Source organism: Sorex fumeus, unplaced genomic scaffold (assembly GCF_029834395.1).
Source record: "Sorex fumeus unplaced genomic scaffold, SorFum_2.1 ptg000009l, whole genome shotgun sequence".
NCBI lineage: Eukaryota > Metazoa > Chordata > Mammalia > Eulipotyphla > Soricidae > Sorex > Sorex fumeus.
In genome coordinates this window covers 20,516,502-20,540,639 of record NW_026606066.1, presented here as the reverse complement: position 1 = coordinate 20,540,639, position 24,138 = coordinate 20,516,502, and the positions used below count along the sequence as shown (strand labels likewise).

Here is a 24,138-nt window from a genome sequence, read left to right as displayed (position 1 = left end):
CAGAACATAAAGTCTAGTTAGTTTCTATTGTAATATTTTTCTCATTTAAAATATAATGATGGGGTAATTGAATAGTAAATAGTAAAAGCAGCATGCAACTAGTGCAGCTAAAAATTTTTATCTGCCAGTAAATTTAGCCAAATTATATGTGGACCTGAGAAATAAAATGGCAGGTTAATTAAAAGCAACAAGAATCTCATCATGTTGCAATTATGTGAACTAGCCACTTCTTTAATATAAAATACATGCCAAAAAACAAATATCAGAGCTAAGCCACCCAGTAAAAGAGGACTCACAAATTTCCCTAAGCCCTATATACAGGCCTAGGAAACTGTTTTGCAATTATTTTAAATTAATATACTAGATTAGTTCTTTTTAAAATATAAATACACTTGGCAGAAGTAACAATGATTTAAATCAAAATGAAGTTATGAAAAACTGACAGTGAAGGCTTTCTTGAGATCAGATTTGAATAGAGAGAGAAAGAAGATAATCAGGAAAGGAGAGAAAATAAAAGATTAAGGGCCAAGGGACTGACCTTTGATAAGAATCTGATTTATTTCATTCAGTTCGATTTAATCTAGCATTATAAACAACCCCCATCATCATTTACATCATTTAAACTCACTCTCCCAAGTGGTTTCCCAGAATAATAAGCCCATATTTTTCTTACATTATGGTGCCTTATAATTCTTTAGTTGTATAATCCTTAACTTCTTTCAAAGCACCATTTCTTTTCTGATAAACAACATAACTGTAGCACTGTAGCACTGTCGTCCTGTTGTTCATCGATTTGCTCAAGCGAGCACCAGTAATGTTGTTCCTGATTTTGGCATATCAAATATGTCATGGGTAGCTTGCCAGGTGGGACACTCTCAGTAGCTTGCTGAGCTCTCTGAGAGGGGCAGAGGAGTCGAGCCCAGGTGGCAGTATGTAGCACGCCCTACCTGCTGTGCTACATAACAACAACAACAAAAATTTTAATTGGATTCTAGGGTCAGGAGATAGTATAGTAGTCAGTGTGCATACCAGACGCATGAACCAGGGTTCAATTCCAAACATCACAGGGTCCACTCAGTATCGGTGAGTGTAGCCTTGGACACTGCTGAGCACGGCCAGGGTGGCTCATAATCCCTGGTATCACAAAGCCTGAAAATCTTTACCTCCTTGGGCTCTTGAGCTGAACTGATGTTTTGCTTTTGGTGATTCTTGATAAGAAATCAACAATGAGACCCTTAGACTTATTGAGTACCAGTTAGGAGAGAATTTTTTTTTAAAAGCTTAAAAAAAAAAATCTAGCTCAAAGCAGAGACCGTAGGAATGAAAGCTGTATCTATTCTTTCTGAATTCAGTATGCCTTTTTGTTAACATTCTGACAGGGTGCATTTAATCATTACTTATTTCTATGTTTTAATTCTTTAAGACTTAAAAATATCTCTAATAAGGGAGTTGAGGTTGTCAAATATTGACAGGCTCCACTTTTAACTCTATGAAAACCATGTGGATTTTTTTTCCTTTTTGTCCTTTTGAAACTATAACATCAATGTGTCTTAGGAAAAAAGACAGGGTACATTAATAAAATTTGAGCTTTGTTATTGACCTGAAGAAAGCTATACTTCAGACCAGAGACTTCTGCAAATTGAGCAATGCTGCCACACTGCTCTTCCAAAGCATGGGGAGACCTTAGTTCTTCAACACGTCAATACTGTGCCTTAATATGAAATCAGAGCAGAAGGGAAGAGCAAAGGGGAAAAAGAAGTCACATACATTTTTAGTTGGAAGCTTAACACATTTAATTTTAGTTTTTCAAACTTGTCAACACAGTTTGTCAAAGACAGAGTTGAAACCATTATTAAAATATCTTTACGGATAGTTGAAAACAAATATACTCTTTATCTAGGATACTACTACTTCTTGAAAGCAAAGATTTAATTTCCCTGGCATAAGAAATATGACTAGTTGAGTACTAATTTTAACCATGTACTCTAAATCAACTGAAACAGCTATCTCTATGTTATCAATGACCTCGGAAACTGTTTCAGGAAGGTAGACAAAGTCCTTATCAACGAGCTTTTTGTTTAGAAATAAATCAAGTTGTGATCCTAGTCCCAAGCCTTAAAGTAGTCCAAAGGCATGAAGACCACATCTCTAAGATACAAATACTCAGATCTTGGGAAATGCATAAATGAGAGGATACCTAGATGCAGAAGCTAAGGCATCACCCAGAGAAGGGTGGGCTCCCTCAGAACATAAGCAGCTCCCAGAACAACAAAAGATCTCGATAAGAATATAAAAAAGATCATGACGAGCCAAGGCTTCTCCCTTTGACAAATCCCTGGCAACAGCTTCTTAGCTGCACACCAAGTCTTTTGCTGGAGTAGTTTAGGGAATCTCTGTTACAAAACCATGTTTACAAGGTAAGCATCACCATTCTCCATCTTGGGACTGTATGGTTAACACATGAGACTTTTCCTCACCTCTCTGAAGAAGCCCACTGTTCTCTTGTTCTCTTTCTCTCTCCCCCTCCCCTTTATGTATCCTTCTCTCTTTCCATATTCCTCTAAAAAGAAGTACTTTACTTCATTATTTGTCTCTGGCTGAATTTTTTTTTGCTGTTAGAAATGAGACTGATCCTGGAAAACCCTATAAAGATGTTATGATTAATTTTCTTGCAAAGAATAATTCCTCTCTCCAGCTTGAGTCTATGACTCTGAGAACTGAGGTATGGTGACTATAGATGAAGTGTATAGATGTATAGATGAAGGTGACTATAGATGAAGATGGTGACTATAGATGAAGTGAATTTCCGGGACAGCTTGACAGTTGCCCAGAATAGCCAATGGGATACTAGGGATGCTAGAGAAGTAGGCAATGGGTTGGAGGGTTGCAACAAGTTCTCAGGAAGATCTGAGATAAAATCTTAATGAGATTTAAAGAAGATTTCGGTGTCACTGCACCTAAAGCAGTCAAAAAGTCTTATGGGATGACCCACTTTGTAGACACAAAAACTGAGGTATGACAGAACTTTAATGGTACAAGTGCTGGTCTAGGAAAGGTTTGATACCTTCCAGAAAGAACAATGTATTATGATAAAAATATGAAGTAGGTTGTCAAAAGTTAAAAGTTCTTCCCCTTAACAATATTCCAGCAAAAGATTGTTATTTCCAAAGAAAGTCCCATTCATGTTGGGGCAGTTTGGAAGAGACATAAAACTACCTCTGTAAAGGCTACTGGGTGCTTTCTCATTTAGGGACTCAGGGTGGTCACGGTCATGGTCACAGTCCTCCCGTTGTTCATAGATTTGCTCAAGCAGGGTGGAGATTACTGGAAACTTAATCTGAGACACGAATTCTTAGCTCTCTCCACTCTGAAGAAAACTGCTTCCTCTCTTGTATATATTATTCTATTTTTTTCCCTCATATTTTCTAAATAAAACTGTTAGTTCACCACTATTCATCTCCTTCTGAATTTTCTTTCAGTAAAGGAAGGCAACATTCCTGAAAAACCTGGGCAAAAATTAGGGCAGCTATTCCTTTGTCCCAAAAAGCAATTGCAAATTTCAGCCTGAGCTCCATGGCTCCCTGAGATAATGAGGGCAAAGAACATTTCCCATGCTGGGTAGAACAAATTTAACTTGGGTACAATCAGAGAGACTCTTGCATGGCGAGGCATCAGGCCTGCACTATGCCATGCTCAAGGCAAAATCTCTTGTTTCTAAACCTCCCTAAATACTTCCTGTGTGTACTAGGTGGGCAGAAAGGAAAGCAACTGATTTTCCTCTAGATTGCATCTTTCTCCTTGCTTCACTTCAGTCATCCACAATGCTAGCATCTATGTCAACTAGGTGTTTGAGTTATACTTTACCAAATTTAATCCATGAGGCAATTCCCCTACTCGGATTTGGGCCGAGCATCCTCCACCCAGATCCTCCAAATTCCAGTAGGCGGGGGTCACACCCACCACCTGCCCCCTGGCGCCGTGTAATCCCATCAATGGCCAAGACTCAGAGACTATAAAAACCAGCTCCTGGACATCTTATTATGACATCTTATTATCTCATTCTTTGGGCAAACTGGCAGGCTACCGAATGTAGCCTGCCCACACGGCAGAGTCTGGCAAACTCCCCGTGGCGTACCCAATATGCCAAATACCAGTAACAATGATGGGTCTCATTCTCCTAAAGAGCCTTGAATATAATCTCAGGGCTAGGATGAAGGAGACATTACTGGGGCCTGCTCGAGGCAATCGACGATTAACAGGATGATTTGTGATTGTGATTGTGACCAAAGTGGGTGGAATGGGAGCACAGCAGCACTTTTCCCTTAGGCTACTACTTTCCTCACTTCACACTTCACATTAAGTTACCTTCAACACAACTACAAAACCTATTCTCTAAACCCCACTGTTCTTGGTCTGTACAGTCTTCTTCTCCATAACTGTTTTGCTGTACTAACACCCAAAAGCTTCTTTTTCTTATCCAATCTCTGTTCATGGAGAGACAGGATCCTGGTGTTTCACTCACATCTTCAAACTCCTTTCTTTCCTTTTATTTTATTTTGTTCATTTTTTTTTAATTGGGGCCACTCCTGGTTGTGCTCAGGGCTTATACCTTCCTCTTTGCTAAGAGATCATACCAGGCAGGACTCAGGGGAACATATGGGATGCTAGGGATCTACCCAGGTTAGCCACATGCAACACAATCACCCTATTAACTGTACTATCCCTCTGGATCTCACTTTTCTCCTGATTTTTATCTCTGGGCTTGGTCAAAGGTTGATTCCTTAACTCATTCATCTATTGATTTAATTATTTAGAAATTTAACCCAATCTGATATGAGATGAAGCATGTATACCAAAGACAGAAAATTCTACAGGTTTTGCTCAGTAGGGAATGTTTATGCTCATCCAAGCCCAGTATCTCAAGTGTCTGCTTAAGTAATCAAGACAATGGCTGTCATCACCACATTGTGAAGAACCTGAGGCTATAAGCAAAAGAACTCTCTAGAGGACCTAACTCATTCATTCATTCATACTGTGGGGGAGGGTAGTGGAAAATGATATTTACAAATTGCTAGAAGAGAAAAGAGCATAAGAAAACAACCTTATTATACATTTTAACACTTTGGGGGATTTAAAGTATAAAAGACTCAATCTGGTCCTTACCACTTCCAAACCCTGTATTTATTCTATAATCAAGGGGTTGTTTTTAGATTATAAGTAGCATTTGTCCTTTTTTAACTAAGGTTATTAGAAACCAAACTTCTCTAGTTAACTGAAAATGGCAGAAACTAACTAGATCATTTATTTTTTTTTAAAGAACAATTATGCATTCTTTCATATAACCCAATTACAAAAACAGAGAACAAACCTATAGTGGTGTTTCACTCAGAAAAAAAAAATTGTTGACAGTTCCTAACACCTAAGGATCTCAGTTTGACTTTAACTGCTTTAATAAATTTCATTTTAATTAAATTTGGAATTTGCTTCACAGCAATGATTCCAAAGGACAATGGGAACTGCAACTTTCTAATGGTAAAATCTTGCATCTTAGTAGTTGGTGATTGATACAAATGAACAGCTTGGCTTGATACAGATTTTAAATTCAAAAGGCAGTTGTTCTTGTAATGCCTTAGGCACAGTCCCTCTTTAGAAGTCTTTATTCCTCCTTTTCCTTCTAATTTTAGACTCTTCCCTCAGGGTACTGGCCAACTCTTGCCTTCACCAAATCTTAGCTCAAATTCCCCTTCCTAAGGATTTCCCTGACATTCCACAATAAAGCTGAAAACCAGTACCCCAGCTGTTTCCCATACTAAGCTCAAATTTGTACTTTACTATAATATTTCCATATCTCAACATGCTATATTGTTGGCAATATTTTTAGTTACTGTTCCTTATGTCTGCTTTCCTAGATAGAACCAGTGAACTCTTGTTCACTGATGTCCCCATGGCTTATACTGGCACAATGACTGGCCCTTAGTAGATGATTAATCAGTATTACTGTGAGTTGTAAAAACTTTCTGTTATTATTACAAGGCATCTTCTTTCTTTTCTTTGCCAAGAGCTAGTCCAGGTTTCCTCTCATGGTAATTAGCTAATTAGCATGCTAATTGCATATCCTGCCCCTCCTTTCTTTAATCCATCTCCTCTACAGTTGGCTGCTTTTGTTATTCAAAACCGATTTATCTTCTTAGTTTCTCTCTCAGAAACCTCCTCTGAAAGGCAACACAAAATTCCTTATTCTGAGACTCAAGGCCATGCTCAATATAACAACTAATCATATCCAGTCTTATCTTTTCAATCAACTCTGGGCTGGCAGGTATTGACTTTTTCCATTTAAGAAATATTTGTTGACCTTTTAAACTAGTTCCCACGTGGCATAAAACTAATTCACTGTCAGTTTAGGAAACGTGAGCTAAAAAAATGTAAGTTTAAACAACAGTATTTAAATTAAATAAGAAATTAAGTCCACAGAATAGAGTCACTAACTGACCTAGCCATGTGTAATCCTTTTATCTTTCATGTCTAGGAAAGCAAGTTGTACCTATTTGTAAAAATTCAAGTTTAATTTACTCTGTGATGGATTCTCTGCCATAATTCCTTTCTACAAACATAAACAGTGTTTAGTCCTTCTACAAATATTCTTGTACCTTTTTTTCACCATTCTACCACTCACCTAAAGAAACACTTATGTATGTACTACACAAGCCTGCCCATCGCAATGAGCTGAGGAATCTTTTCTCTCCAAAATTATTTATTTTTTCAAAGCTAGGCTAGGAGGGTTATTAGACTGACAATATGAATTAATGAGAAGGCTGGAATCCTCAAATAGTGCCACATTTTGACTACCATCTCTGTTTCATAGCCTCATTTTCTTAATACTTCTCTTCTCAATAACATGAAGGTATTGAAGATAACAATCAAACTTGGTTTCTACAACATTGCTTTATTTTTTGTCATCAATGTGATGTAGGCAGGTAGATAGGGAAAGGCTCTCTGCAATGAAACAAAGTCTCATAGAAGAATTCTAGGACCAACCCACCCTGTGGAGACAGAGAATAAGGACTTGATAAGACCATCCCCAGACCCTGAAGATATGGGCCTCCTCCCCATGAAATTCCTCCTTTCCGAGAACCCCCTTTCAATCCGGTTGACTCCAGCGACCCAGCCCCAAGGAGATTCCAGGACATTCCCAGTCAGATGATTCTCGAACCCCCTTTCAATCCGGTTGAATCCAGTGACCCAGCCCCAAGGAGATTCCAGAACATTCCGAGTCAGAAGGATCTATAAGAACCAGCTCGAGAGCCCACTTGGCGCTCTCTCCACCCTCGGAGAAGCCCGCGTTCCCTCTGGACGCGTTACTCCCCCCCCCCCTCCCCCCCCGCTTATCTGCTTATCCCTTTCTCTCCCTCTCCAAAGGCCTCCAAATAAAACCTGTTACTTCACTGCTCGTCTACTCCTGAAATTCTTTTCTGCAAGCGAGACAAGAACCCCAGAAACCTCGGGTAAGGCTTGGGACTGGTCTCTCCTTTCCTGCAAAGAGCAAATTCTCGCCCCAATTTGAGTCCGTGGCTCCCCGAGCACGGGTGGCGGGGATTAACTCCCGTGCCGAGATCAAGCGGACTTCAGGTGTGGCTTGATGGCCACCTTGTGGGGCTGGCGGGGCTTAGGCCCGTGCCGAGCAGGTGCTCACTGCAGACTTTACCGGTCCTAGGCTACCCAGGGTCCTGGGTGGCAGAGGCGGGTGGGGAGAAAGTGACCGTCTTTCTCCTCCCCACTTCACATAAGTCACCCGTGGGGCCCACCGACATCAAATGCTGAGTTCATTCTAAGGATGATCCCCAGAAATCCATCTCAGTTCATGCTTCAGTGAACTTCTACTTGCTATGCTATATAAAATATAAAACATCTAGACCCTGACAATAGACTGTCTTTCTTAGGGGGTTATATATTGATCACTGCATAAATTTTTGAAAAAAAAATGTTTCCTCTCTAACCACAAATGTCTGGTTCAACTACCTCTCTGGAGCCAATCAGTACAGATATCATGAAGTGACTAGTTTAAAACAACTCTAGTAAATAGGTTAGCTGGAAAGTAAACAAAATTATGTCTAGTTTTTTCTTTTTTAATGTAAAGTATAATGTCAGATCTTTGCTAATAAATTTCTATATACAGACTTTGCTGTATGGGTTAAATATATAATCACACAATATAGCTCACTGAAATACTATTACATACCAGATGACACATTCTTCATGATCCAATCTAGGTAAGGAGCCTCTGAATTCTCTTTTTACTGAGACTTGGACCTTGACTTCTCTCCCTGGACCAAGTTCTACCAGAAAACCTGCTGAGTCAGGTTAGTTAAAATCCTTTTCTTTTGGTAACTAATCACATTCCTCCTTTCCAGCTTCCATGTCCCATCTTTAAGGTTTGTCTTCAGCTACTATACTCTTAAGTAAATCTACACAGAATTCCCTCAGACTTAGAAATTTTTTACCCACATATCCCTACTCCTTTCCTTGGCTATAAATTTCTACTTGTCCTTGTTTTTGGAGTTGAGTTCAATTTCTTTCCCCAAATGCAAAACCCCATTGCAATAGTCCCTTTTGAATAAAATCTTTCATCTGTCTTTAAAAAGTGTCATGAAAATGTTTTCTTTAACACTGGCATTGTGTTATGTTTAAAGATAGAAATATAAAAAGATTAGTCCTTCCACTGGAAAGAACAATTCTCCAGATTTTTTTTTTCATATTGGGTAACACGCGGCAATGCACAGGGGTTATTCCTGACAGTGCTCAGGGGACCATATGGGATGCTGGGAATCGAACCCGGGTCGGCCACGTGCAAAGCAAACGCCCTACCCACTGTGCTATCACTCCAGCCGCAACAATTCTCCAGTTTTTAAATATATCACATCAGAAATATTTACAGAGTAGTGCAAGCAAATTTAAAGTAGAATATACACCAAGCATACAAAAATATTACTATGACTTGAAGAATTTCATACTATGGCTACATTTATGTGGATTTAACTAAACATAACAATTAAGATATCTAATTGGATGTGATATATGTAAAATAATACTGCCAGAAAACTGTCCTTAAATAGCGTATATGGGCTATTTATAGCTGTTTATACATGGGATGTTTTAAAAGCATATTTTATTTGTAGAAATAGAATTATTATAGATAGTTTGGATTACTTTATTTTCATGGTATATTATTAGAAAAGTATTTGGCTACTATGACCCTTCCATAATAGATAGTATAAACAAACACAAAAATGCACTTAGGAGTGCATGGACTTATCTCATAAAACTGCATTATCACAAGGAACGTTGCCAAGAGAAGGCCCAGATTGTAAATCAATGTCATACCAAAAAGTAATTTAAAAATTTTTAGTAAATAAGTGTCCAATGTCTTTGGACAATCAGAATCCCTTTGTTAATTAATCCTATTTTAAAAAAATTTAAGACAATGAGAAAACACTACACACATATCAGAAATGCAAAGCATTGACCATACCAAATGCTGACCAGGATGTTGAGTAATAAGAACTCTCATGATTGATGAAGGGAAGGAAAAATGGTGAGGTCATTTTGCAGTACAGTTTGGCCATTTCATACAAATCGAAACAATCTTATTATAAGATTTGGTGACAATCCTCAGTATATACCAATCAGCTGAAAACCTGTCTATAAGAAAAACTCTAAATATGAACACCACAAGATCACAAGATCACAACCATCCTGTTATTCGTCGATTGCCTCGAGCAGGCCCCAGTAACGTCTCCTTCGTCCTAGCCCTGAGATTTTTTTAAAAGTGCCATATTCCAGGCTCTTTCAGAGTTAGGAGAATGAGACCCATCCTTGTTACTGGTATTTGGCATATTGGGTACGCCACGGGGAGTTTGCCAGACTCTGCTGTGTGGGCAGGTTACATTCAGTAGTCAGCAAATTAATGATAAATAAGATTTCTGCCTACTGCCAGCCCAGCCTTGTCTGTGCCCACCTGTATTATCCACTTGCTTTGCTAAAAATATGAACACCAACCACAGAAAAACAAAAAAGCAGGGACAAATTAGAACTTTCAAAAAGATCTATCACTCACCTGAGAGCTCCACAAAACTATGTTTTACAGATACGCTGTCCCTTTATCCCTGGATCTAATCTGGAATAGAGGCAGAGGCAAGAGTCTGAGACTGTGAGAAGCATAGGAAGAGTATCACAGGGATAATTGTCACATTTACATATATGTAACAAAAACATATATAGGATGAAAGTACCTTGAGAGAACATTTCTGCTAGTAGGGTTTCATCCAAAATAGGGGCTTTATTTGTGTGATAATTTTCAACGCCCATTTTTTTTCTGTGCACCATCAATTCTCAAAGGTAAAGCCAATATTGGCCAAGAAATTAAATCTGAACGTCTTTACATATGGGTAATATGAACTACTACAAAGGTTTAAACAAATTCAAAGCATCCTTACTGCTTTCTGTAACAATTACCTCTTTTCATATCATTATATCACTAAATTTTTAAGGTTACAAAACTAAAAATAGGAAGCAACTGTTACCTTATAATGAAAACTTCAGCACTCCTCTGGAGGTAAGGCATCTGTGTCTTCAAAGGAACCCACTACTCCTGGACCGAAGAGTTCTTGCAGTGTCTCTAATGAGCCTAAAGGGGAAAATAAATGTAAATAACCTTCATGTTGTGCTTCAGATAACAGAAATACTCTATTCCAAATTTTGCAGATTGTCTTTTGGGATTATTTCATGAGATTTCCACATATCTTGCTCTCAAACTGCCCAACAAAATCATCAATGTCTAAAGTTAGAACTTTCTATCTGAAGGACGAATGCACTTTCTTTATATTATTTACAATCCCTCCTTCCCCATATATATATCAATGGTGCCCCTATCTCTTATGATGCCATTTTAACTATTTTTTTCATGACTTCTTTTTCCTAGATTACAAATTAATTCTTTGGTCATTTTTGGAACAGCAAATATTTCTACAAGAAAAACTGAAAATCACTGGCTTACACAGTCTGGCTTCCCTAAGACTGTGCAGCTTTACTCTGCCATAGAGTCAACCCAAAAATGTTGCTCTCTAACCTTCCTATGTCTAATTTTTTCTGACCTAAAAATCCCTAGAGGTGTTCTAAGTACTCCATTAAGTCTGAAGTCTGTAACAATACGGACCCGAGCCAGTGGAAATGTGTGCTCAGCCAGCATGTTCTGTAAGATAGTCTCCTGTCAACACAAACTTTCAGGCATTCTTCTTGGCTACCTGCAAAGAAAATAAGCTGGCTCTGGAGACATGGACTAGCTCTAATTCAATGAATCCATTTTCTACAGGCTTTACTTGGCAAGCCTCTTCCAACTGCATGCAAACAGACTACATTTCTTCAGAAACCTTACTTATAAATTTTATTTATATACTACTGGAAAAGTAATGTGTTTTTTTTAGAGTTTAAAGAAGTTTTAATTAAAAATAAAAATTGGCAGCCACTTTTTTTTAAAGTTTCAGTTGAGGTAACATTGACATACAAGTGTGTAAAAGTTTCAGTATTACAAGGAAAATGCACTCATCACCAAAGACTCAGAATCTCTCTACCGAAATCCTTTGAGCCCTTTCAAACCATTTACACCACTTCCTGGGCTGGAGCAATAGCACAGCGGATATGGCATTTGCCTTGCACGCAGTCGACCAGGGTTCAATTCCTCTGCCCCTCTCGGAGAGCCCAGCAAGCTACCAAGAGTATCTCGCCCACAAGGCAAAGCCTGGCAAGCTACCCGTGATGTATTTTATATGCCAAAAACAGTAATAACAAGTCTCACAATTTGTTGTGAGATGTTAATGATGCCTGCTCGAGCAAATTGATGAACAACGGGAGGACAGCGCTACTGTGCTACCCACTTCCTGAACCCAGTTTTGTGGTCAGAATCTACAATATGATTTCACTGAATATTGTCTGTATATAATACAAACCATGCATTAGTGAGATCATTTACTATTTGTCTTTCTTCTCCTGACTTATTTCTCATAACAAAACAATCTCAATTTCCAGTATTATCAATTGTGTATATACGCCACCATTTCTTTATCCATTCATTTTTCATTATGTATTTGGGTAGTTTCCATATTTGGGTCATGCAGATAGGGTAATGAACATAGTTATGTAGACATACTTTTGATGTGTTATTTTCATATACTTGGGATGGATAGCTCATTATGGAATTACTAGATTATATGGTAAAGTAAAAGTAAAAAGTAAAGGCCCTCCCGTTGATCGTCGATTTGCTCGAGCGGGCCCAGTAACGTCTCCATTGGAGACTTTGTTGTTACTGTGTCTGGCATATCGAATACTCTCGGTAGCTTGCCAGGCTCTCCAAGAGGGGCGGAGGAATCGAACTCGGGTCGGCCATGTTGGCCGCTTGTAAGGCGAACGCCCTACCCGCTGTGCTATCGCTCCAGCCCTTTTTTATTTCATTTTTTTTGAAAATCACCATATATAGTTTTCTAGGAAGGTGTTATTTTCTCAGAAGTAATGAATGAGTGTTCCTTTCATTCCACATCGCTTCCAGTACTGATTGTTTTCTATCTTTTTATATGGGCCACTGTCATGGGTATGAGATGAAATCTCATCAATTTTCATTTCCATTTCCCTCATACGCAGGTGTTCTGAGCACCTTTTACTGTGTCTATCATCTTTGGAGAATTATCTATTCAGCTCTTCTACCCACTTTGGGGAGCTCCTTATTAATGTCCTAGATTTCACATGGAATATTCGCATTATGACCTGGTTTTGAGGAGAAAGGAAGCCAATGGTTGAAGAACTATCTGACATTCATTTTGGTTGAGTTGGTTTTTCAAATTTCCTAGTGTGGCTCACAGTATAAGAATTTGATTATACTCCTATTTCCAAGAATCTTGTTCTACATACCTCTTTAATTATTATGTACAAACAGTAAGAAGTTTCGATGAAAAAAAAAACCAGTCTTTCAAGAACAGGCATTTTTAAAAATAAAATTATATTTCCCCTTTGAAAACTTTCAACCTACAATTTCTTGACTTCTATTAATCCAATTTAATATAAAATTTAGAGTTAAGTAAAATAGTCTACACACAAAATACATCTATGTCATCGTACTTAGCTCTGAAAAGGGAGTATAAGGGGCAATCTAAGTTAAAAACTCATTGTTTTTCCAAGAATCTTGTTCTACATACTTCTTTAATTATTATGTACAAACAGTAAGAAGTTTCGAAGGAAAAAAAAACAGTCTTCCAAGAACAGACATTTTTAAAAATAAAATTATATTTCCCCTTTGAAAACTTTCAACCTACAATTTCTTGTCTTCCATTAATCCAATTTAATATAAAATATATTTTATTTAAGTTAAGTAAAATAAGTAATAGTTAAGTAAAATAGTCTACACACAAAATACATCTATGTCATGGTACTTAGCTCTGAAAAAGGGGATATAAGGGAAATCTAAGTTAAAAACTTATTGTTAGGTATTAACTGGAAGGTTCCACGAATAAATTTAATGAAATAATGAAAAATTTTATATATTATCTGGTATAATGATGACAAGATTACATAGTTTTAATATATATATGGGTCTATGACCTTAAAAGCCTGTTTTATTTTAAATAAAATTTACCTTAATAAAAATTAAGTAATGGTACTTTGAGAGCATTCAGTTTTGGGGTGATTTTTATCAGTGCATTTCTTTTATGTTACGGACTTCTTTAATTTTTAACTATTTGATTAGTATTAGTTGACGATAATATGAAATTTCTGGGATTTGGCTTCATAGCCCCTTTAGTAAATAATACCACTTCCCCGCCAAATCTCTAGTGCCTCATAACCTTCAAAGAACTAATCAGAGTAATTTTAGGAAGGAAATTATCTATAAACAATTCTTTATTCTGTCATTCATGCATTTACTTAACAGAGACTTATTAAGCAAAAAATAGTAGCAAGAGTAACATAGTTATAATATGCTATGGAAATTTATAATAAAACAGATATCCAGCTTAAGTGTATGTCTGGAAAACGTAAAGAATTAAAATGGGAAAAAAATCTATCTTTTTAGTATCAAAATATTTTTTTTGTTTGTCTTTTGGGGCCAAACCTAGTAGTTCTCAAGATTTATTCCTGGCTCAAGCTCAGGGATCACTCCTGGTGAACTCAGGGGTCCATGTGGAATGCCAGGGATTGAATACGGGTCAGCTGTAGTATCATTTGAAACCCAACAAGGTACATTTTGTAACCAGTGGCTTGCATAAAAACTGAATGGATTATTTTATGCTAAGCCCCAAACTAATCGGTCCGAAAAATATTGGTATTCACTGAGTCATAACAAGTTATCAGAATAACCACATCAAACCAAAGTAAATCATATTTTTCTATTTAAACTAGCCTACATATTCTCAAACTTTAATCAAATTATAAGATTCCATGTCAAATAGCATTTATAGAATGGGTATCTTTTTCAAAACAGAATTTAGGTCTTCTACAGAGCTATCTATCCAGCTGTCCCCAAGGATAACGTGGTGTTAAATTACCCTAATTTCCCTGAGCAAACCCCAGCTGCGAAGACAGGTGCATCTACTTCTGATGATCCACCTCCAGTGAAGGATTTGCAATCACTCCCAACAACAAACATCATGTACACTCATGATAAATCCAAGCTTGTGACAGGTGCAGTATTTGATATACAAAGTAAAGCTGAGAATAAATTGAGAAGAACCAGCATTTCAACATAAAATACTTTCAGGAAAATATATCAAACTTGCACTCCCCCTTCTTTATGCTGCCCATACATACACTATGATTTAGGGAAGAAGAGTGGTGTTGGGGCCACACCCAGCTGTGTTTCAAGTCAGATTCAGCTGCCTGGAATGCCTTAAATTCTGTACTATCTCTCTGGCTTCCTACACATATTTTTTACTTTCCTCTTTATCCTTTTTACTTTTGCATTGTGTTCTAAATTGTTTTTAAAATTTTATTTTAGGCATCATGACTTACAACATTGATGATGGCAGAGTTGCATGCATAAAACATTCCATAACCACACCCTCTACTAGGGTATAAGCTTTCTTCTACTATGTCCCAGAGTTCCCCACCATCCTAAGTCCCCCACACCACCCCTACAATGATATGCATCCAACTAAATAAAGACCAGGTCTCAGTTTCTGCTGCCTTTGGGCATTTGCTGTTTTCTTTCTATAATTCTTTACATTCCACATATGAGGAATATCATTCTGTGTCTATACTCATCCTAACTTCACTTAGCATGACATTCTCCAGATCCATTCATGCAACAACAAATTGTATGATTTCATCTTTCCTAAAACATACATATTTTTAAATGAATTACCTCTATGGGGAATCCAATTTGTGAAACAGTTTTAAAAAGTTGTTAGTCTAACTGTAGGAAAAAAAATTGTTACTTTTTATTACTTTAACTTATTTGTTAAAAGTTCTTTCCAAAATAGGAGAAGCAATCAATAAGAAGAAAAAGATGAAAGTATATAATGGTAAAGTTGAAAAAAAAATACATCATAATTAAATTGTTGAATTCCAAAGTCTTCTAAAGATTACGTATAGATTGTTTATCTTGTGAAACTATCTAGAAGAAAACCAATATGTTCCTTTTAAGAATTGCTCTAAGCCTGAGCACTGCTGGACGTGACCCCAAACCCCAGACTTGATTAATTTAATTAAATAAAGATTGCTCTAAGATGAAACACACAAGAAACTGTGATAGTTTAAAAACTACTTAACTTTAGAATGAGAAGTTAACTGTGCAGCAAAACCACAATCAATAATGAATATTCGTATTTAATCAACCAAAACATTTGTAATAAAATCATATACTATATAAGCTATACACTGCTCTCTACTATACTTCAACGTTCATGACAAGACATCTTAGCTTTGAGCCCACAGTCTACTGACTAGGACATAGCCACCTAATTGAAAAGCAACTGGGGATCCAGATAATTCTTTCAAACATGAGACCCATTCTACTCATCTGCATAAAATATTGTCAGATTGCACTCAAAACTGTAGGACTATTTCAATTATTTTCTTCTCTGGTCAATGATAAGTTTAGAGAAATTCTCTATTGTGACTTAATGATGGTTTTAATATTGTAGACATAACATCTTTGATTTTTAAAAACTATATACAATGTCACTATATAATACATTTTTAAAATCCAGTCTCGTTTTTATCTGTAATCAAGTAATTAGTGATCAGACAGGAAAAACAATATTTTCCTAACATCTTTCACTTCTTTGATTTTTACTCTCTAAGTCTCACTTCAAACAGTCTGAATTTTTATTCTCTTATTTACATGTAAATATCAGTCCTCTATGTTTTCAGTTCTTTAGTCCCTATTTGATATTCAATGACATTTTAAAATACCTTAAGAGAGATGGGTATTTCGATTATAAAATTTGAACCATCTTATGAGTTCTGCCCTATAAGTCTTTCTCAATCCACAGGTACGTTACTGTGGTATAAAATTCCAGGTGATTTTTTTTTCTGGTTTTCCACTGTCACAGCTTTCTTCCTCCATTAACTCTTAAAGATGTCATACCATGATGATTAGTCTACAGGCTTATAAATGATGGACACATAAGTTTAGGACAAAATTTAAGCAGCTCAAATTTAATGAATTTAAGCACTAATATCTAAGAGCACTGAAGACATTGTGACGAAATAAAATCTTTGGGTGTTGTTACTTAGGGTTAAATATTCTCAGAAGTTCAATTATATGACTTTACTGTATACATTAGATAAATTCAAGAGAATATATTCAGCTTCTAGAATATGCTGGTTAATGTGCCAGACACTATGGGCACATGAATAAAGCATGATCCTTCTCCTAAAATAACTCATAGCTTAGTCACTGAAGGAAAGGAGACATAAGCCACATGAAAAGGTAGCTTAATGTCGTTTAGCAAACACTATGACAAATGTACTTACTGAATTATGAAAAAATAGAAAGTGAGACATTCACTATTCCCAGATGTGGGAGAAGGATTAGGATACTTTTGTTAAATGCTGACTGAGCAATCTAACTTTGAGAAAACATGTCACCTAAACCAGTTTGCTATAACACTATGCTGATTACCACAGTGTAATATAGTTTTTGTCATTTTTTTTTTGCTTTTTGGGTCACACCCGGCGATGCTCAGGGGTTACTCCTGGCTCATGCACTCAGGAATTACTCCTGGCAGTGCTCGTGGGACCATATGGGATGCTGGGAATCAAACCTGGGTCGGCCATGTTGGCTGCGCGCAAGGCAAATGCCCTACCCGCTGTGCTATCGCTCCAGCCCCAGTTTTTGTAATTTTTTAATTTAAAAATATTCTTTAAAATATTTACAATGTAACTAGGTCAAGCAGAAATCTCTCACCCATAAAATGCACACCCATAAAATACTGAAGGAGTAACTGACCTATTTTATAAAGTAGAATATGTAAATACTACACAGTGGTAGGGCGTTTGCCTTGCACGCAGCCAACATGGCCGACCCGAGTTCGATTCCTCCGCCCCTCTCGGAGAGCCCGGCAAGCTACCGAGAGTATCTCGCCCGCAGGGCAGAGCCTGGCAAGCTCCCCGTGACGTATTCGATATGCCAAACACAGTAACAACAAAGTCTCCAATGGAGACGTTACTGGGCCCGCTCGAGCAAATCGATGAACAACGGGAGGGCCTTTACCTTTACCTTATACCTGATATATGATGCCTGAACTGCCACAAACAAACTAGTAAACCAAGTGAAGAGGTTACATGGGACTTTTCACTTGGGATTTAGTCTTGAATGTGTTCAGGGGACCAAAATACATTGGGGAGCAAACCTGGACCTCAAAAAGCATATCCTCTGGCCCATTGATTTTTCTGAGCCATTTATAACTATGTTTTATAAACACTATAAATATAAGGTGTCTATGTTGGATTACACTTTTAAGTGATATGGTAAAATTTAAGAAATTAATATATAATTCTCCTTGAACGAGAAATTTTTGTTCTTATTTTTCATTGCCATTAAAATTAATAGTTCTATGAATTTATAAAAATGTGACCTAAAGAATTTTGTAAAATAATACAAATTTTAATCTTCATATTTGCAATAATAGTATCAGAGAAAAATAATTCTGTGTTAATTTATTTGAATCTCATGACCCCTTGTAGTAAGGAAGTAAGGAAAATATGAAAAGAGCAAAATAATTGTTATTGTTTAAAGAAGAACAAACAGATATGGTTCAATGTAGTTTTGAAACTATAAAATATCACTCATCTCTTCAGATCTTTATTAATATATTATTAATTTTGGTTTATCAATGTTAGAAACAGGCGAAGATTATTTTTTATCAGCAAAGAACTACAAAGAAATAAAGACTTAAAGCTTTTCTATTTTAAACTCAAGAAGAAGGGGTCTCAGTAATAGTACTATGGGTAAGACACTTGTCTTGCTTGTGGCTGGCCAGGGTTCAATTCCAGTATCCCATACGGTCCCGCTAGCCCAACAAGGAGTTATCCTTAAGTGCAGAGCCAAGAGTATGACCTGAGCATCACAGGTGTGGCCCAAAAACCAAAAGATGAAGGACATGGAGGAGAAACAGGGAGATGAGGAAGAAGAGGAGGAAGAGTAGGAGGAGAAGGAGAAGGACAGTCTGACTTGATGGTGCTCTGGAAACCATGTGGTGATAGCGATTGAACTTGGGACTCACCCATGCAAGGCATATGCTCCAGCCTTTTGACCAGTCTCCCCAGCATGAACAAGGGTTTTTGAATTTGTAATGATGAATAAATTCACAATACTTGTTTCTGATTACTGAAAAATCTCAGTATTAAGCAAATTAAGGACAGATTCATAAAGTAGTTAATAGTATAATGATAGTCTGTGTACTTCCATAATAGGAAAAATAGCTTTAACTAAGGAGGACATTTAAATTAGAATAAAAGAGACACACTGGTTATATTTATTGTTTTCTTGTTGGCTTTGCTTATGAGTAAACATAAATATATAGAATCGACATGTTGCTCGTACAGAGGACTTGACTTACATTTGTTAGGCCTGAATTAAATCCCCAGCACCATTACATATATAATTACATATATATGTATATATGCATAACATATATAAGCACAGAGTATATTCATAACTGCTTAGACCTTATAGATCCCTTCAGTAAGGGGGTAATTGTTTTGCTACCGTACTAAGTTCTTACTTTTCTTTATCTTAGTTTCTTTCCGTTCTATTTTTCTAATATATTGAAATAGCAAGAAGGACTTCTTTATGCATCAAAGTATGGCTGCTTCAAGAAGAACAAAGAATCACATTTTTGGCCTTTGAGCAATTAATTTGACCTTTGTAAGTCAACAGTGCAGACAATAGCCTTTAAAATCATGGCTTTGAATTGCAAGTACCAGCAGTTGAGAGAGAGAAAAAAATTACAAAGGCTTTCATTTAAATACCAGGAATTAAATCCTGGAAATTTAGAACACACTCTAAATTTAGAACACACTCTGAGAATATGGGGAAAAATAAAGTGATAACATAGGAGCAATTTTCCTATAAAATAAAGAGGTGATAAGAAAAAATACACTATGAAATAGAAAAGGAGTGATAGAAAAGGGTAATATTTAAAAAACAGAGTATTATTCATTGACAGGGATGGAAAATGATCTCTGAGGTACAAAAGCCTGGTCCTGCTAAAAAGACACCAGTTTTCTAGGCATGTGGAGGCATGGTTTCTCCTGTTTTCAGCAGAAATATCAACTTACAGGACACTAGGTACAGGGCCACATTTGCTCCTCTCTTCTATGAAGCTGATAATTCCATTTCCGTGATCTACAATAAACTAACATGCCTCCCCCCGCCCCCCCAAAAAAATCTTTACTTACATTATCTTCAAGCTTGGCATTCTCCCACAACCTGTACCTTCATTAAAAACTGACATGACCATTTCCAACTTGGCCATACAAAAGAAAGACAAAAGATAAAGCCAATTCTAAATAAGGACTTGAACCTTCCAAGGAAAGACCATCTACCATCCATCAATTGAAGAAAATATTTTGCCTTCATTATAGAACTATCCAGCAGCTAAAAAGCCTACTTATTAGCTGCCATCCCCTTCCCAGAGTGTTCTTCCTTCTTTCAATAAACTCATTCAATGACCAGAGAGATGAGGGCTGCATTCAAAAATTCTTTTATGATTCGCCCCCCAAGAACTGCTTCAACAGTATAGATGACTCTATTCCCTGAACAACTTTGAAGTTTTGGGTGGCCAGAAACTCCCTCTAATACTTTGACACTTGCAATGATGATTCATCTACTCCTAATTTGAGAGCTTAAAAAAATCTTGCTGGCTATCCTGCATCAAACTAGTCCTCTGCAGTACTTAAAAGTGTGAGTCAGCCAGATATTGACATAGAGAAAGGCTGAGATGGTCTTGTCCTATCCAATATTTCTTTAGCTCTCAAAAAATATAGAGGAAATAACAGAAAATCTCCACACATGACTTAGGAACAAAAAGAGAATTAAATGTAAGAATTGGTGGCTAGAAGGGATTATTCCATTCAACTTGACAAGAAAACAGATTCTGATTCTAACTTAACAGGAAGAAAAGAGATTTTAAAAAATGATGAAAATTCTTGAATCAAGTTTGAGACCAAGTGGTGACCAAGTATCCTTAAACAAACATGGTTAAGTTTTCTGCTACCCAAGTAAGAAAAGAACTAGAGAGTAAATTTATGCTTTTTAGAGAATAGATTTTTGCTTTTAGCAAACAAATGAGCTTTTAAAAAGTACACATACATCTGTGACTTGTTACAATTTATTCTCAATCTTTTTTATTATTAAAGTTATGTTGGACTGGAGCCATAGTAAAGTAGGTAGGATGCTTGTATTGCTTGGCTTGCTGAAGATAGTTCTATCCATGGTACTACATATGGTCCCATGAACCCCACCAGGAATGATCTCTGAGTGTAGAGCCAGGAGTAAGCACTAAGCACTGCTTCGTGTTATCCCAAAACAAAACAAAACAAAAGTTATGTCATGCAAAATATATGCTCGCTTAGTGATATTCATCACCCACATTAAATAACCAACAGAGCAAGGAAGAAGAATTTTCTCTAACTACTGGTTCCTTGGCATTTAGCATAATGCTTGACATAAATTACACAAGAATATATTTGAATAAGTATTTGAGGAACAACAAATCAATCATAGTCAATATATATTTGGATTCTAATAAAAATGCTAACATTACTGAGTACTTAGTAGTAAACTTTTATATGTATTACCTCATTTAATTATCATCCACAGTCAGTAATATTATTACTTAATAGAATATGTTATTATTTAACAGAGTAAAACACAGTCATTTGTTGTGACTAAATGATCTACCAAAGATCTGGGAGATGGTAATAGACTCCTGGGATTTAAAAGTGCACATCTGAAATGATGCAAGGCTGAATTTAAATTTTAATAGTTTCTTTGAATATCTGAAGTAATTTTGTAATGTTAATTTTATAGTATTTTTATTTCTCTCTTCTTTTCTGCAGTTTTTATTTTATTGCTCTCATTTATAAGCATCACAGATGGTAGACCTGCAAACAGTCTACCTTTTATAGGCCACCAGGTTCAGTCTCCTATTTAAAAATGAATGGGACTGCCTCATTCAAGAGCAAAAAAGCAAAAAAAAAAAAAATCAAATAAATCTCTGAAGGTTTTCCTCTACGGAAAAAAAAAGCACATTCTTTTTTTTTTCTGGAGCTATAGCAATGCAGGTAGGGCATTTGCCTTGCATACGGCCGACCCGGGTACGAATCCTCTGCTCCTCTCGGAGAGCCCAGCAAGCTACCAAGAGTATCTTGCCTGCCCGGAAAAGCCTGGCAAGCTACCCGTGACTTATTTAATATGACAAAAACAGTAACAAGTCTCACAAAGGAGACATTACTGGTGCCCACTTGAGCAAATCAATTAAGAACGGGAGGACAGTGCTACAGTGCCACCTTCAATTTATTCTTTTATTTTCTCAACCATTTTTAAAAGAATTTCTAAATTCTTTTTTAAAAAATTAATTGCTAAAATAGGTGAAGAATAGGGGTATTCAAGATTGTAAAGAATTGGGGACGTGAAAGAGATCAGTGAATGGAAGTTTAAAAAAAAAAACCTGGTAAAGCAAATCCCTTTACATAATTATAGTACTGTCAAGGCTGAAGCTATGCTTTTTAAGATCTTGCTAAATGTATTCATTGTAAAGAACTTGTTCATAATAACTATGAACACTACTATCTGGGACCTCTGCAACATCTTATTAAAAAACAGATTTTTTCTCTTTTAAAGATCAGTTTTATGTCTATGATGAAAATATTCTGAATCAATTTCTACAGTTCTAAAAGTATCGAAATACTAATTCATTTTGAAACAATAATTAAAGCAGCCAGCACCATTCATGAGATGGTAGTATACTCCATAATGTCATTAAAATGTGCTTTTGTTATTTAATTTCCAATTAGTTTACAGGAAATGTATGGTGGACAAATAGACATATTCAAAAATGTATAACTTAATAGCATGTGCCTGAGGAGAAAGGGTCTTTAAAAACCTCAGAAACTTTCATAATGAACTATTCTTTGAAACCAAGGTACACTAGCAAATAGTCTAAAAGGTTTTTTTTTTCCTTTTTTGTACTGGTCTTAAAGCAACTCGTAAAACACTATATTATTTTGTTAGACATACACTGCTAGTAATATTAGAGTAACCATAAGATGTTCTGACAAACTATGGCACAGATAAAATGTAAATAGCATATTTCAGATTTCATAAAAATGTTTCCTTAGACCTTAGTTTTAAATTATTATAGAATCTAATTGTATAGCCATTCATTGTTCTATCTAAAAAACTCATTTCTTTCTTATGATCCCAAAACTGCTGTTGAAGATGCACTTTAACAACTCAGGTTTTATTCTTTAAGGTCGATCATTGCTTGGTCCATAACAAGTAAGAACAATCTAAAAATGGGCCACGTCAACCCCCAAATTATCATTTTTCTGCACTTCTGAATCTACTTCCTAAATTTTGTTTGTTTGTTTGTTTTTAGTATTTTAATTTGTCTTCCATTCTATAACCCGATTTGAAAAAAAATCTTGGGGCTGAAGTAATAGCACAGCAGTCAGGCATTTGCCTTTCACGCAGACAATCTGGGTTCGATTCTCAGCATCCCATATGGTCCCCCGAGCACCATCAGGATTAATTCCTGGGTGCAGAGCCAGGAGTAACCCCTGTGCATCTCCAGGTGTGACCCACTGTAGCACTATCCTCCCATTGCTCATCGATTTGCTCGAGTGGGCCCAGTAACATCTCCATTGTGAAACTTGTTGTTTCTGTGTTTGGTATATCAAATATGCCACAGGGAGCTTGCCAGGCTCCGCTGTGAGGGCGGGATACTCTAGGTAGCATGCCAGGCTCTCTGAGGGGGCAGAGGAATTGAATCCAGGTCGGCCGGGTTGGCTGAGTGCAAGGCAAACGTCCTACCCGCTGTACTATCACTCTAGCCCAGGTGTGACCCAAAAAGAAAAACAAACTGGGGCTAACAAGAAAGTGCTCGCCTTGTACATCGCTAACCTAGTTCTATCCTCAGTACCCCAGCTGATCCCTGAACCCTCAGTAGTGATTTCTGAGCACCAAGTCAGGAGAAAGTTCTGATCACAGCCAGATGTGCTCCAAAAAACAAATAATAGAATAAAAATAAAATAAAAGCTAAAGTGTCAATCTCCTTCCCATGTTGATAGGTTAAAGCAGCCTATAGGCCAAAAGCACATTCTTTCTCATAAGAGGAAGAAATCTCAAAAATAAAAAAGAATTTGTCAATCTTAGGCTTGCTTCTCATTCTGAGTTATGCATTAAGAATTCTTTGATGACTCCTAAACTTGAATAATTAATAAATGCGTGGATATGATCAAACACTTTGAAAGTAATTGGCCAATCTGCTCCTTTTATCTTCTGAAGAGAAAATTATTTACGAAACAACAATACTTACTGAAGAGAAGCTTTCAAAATATTCAAAGGAAAGTCACTGCTGTTCTGAGTTTGCT

At 36.7% G+C, this 24,138-nt stretch overlaps 1 protein-coding gene across 1 annotated transcript in view; it reads right to left on the bottom strand.

Annotated features, from left to right (window-relative positions):
- Positions 1-24,138, bottom strand: part of B3GALT1 (beta-1,3-galactosyltransferase 1) — a 644,281-nt gene that overhangs the window by 398,985 nt on the left and 221,158 nt on the right. Inside the window, exon 2 of the mRNA XM_056110364.1 lies at positions 10,578-10,681. The gene's annotated coding sequence lies outside the window, so the exon portion shown is untranslated. The remainder of the gene's footprint in view (positions 1-10,577; positions 10,682-24,138) is intronic.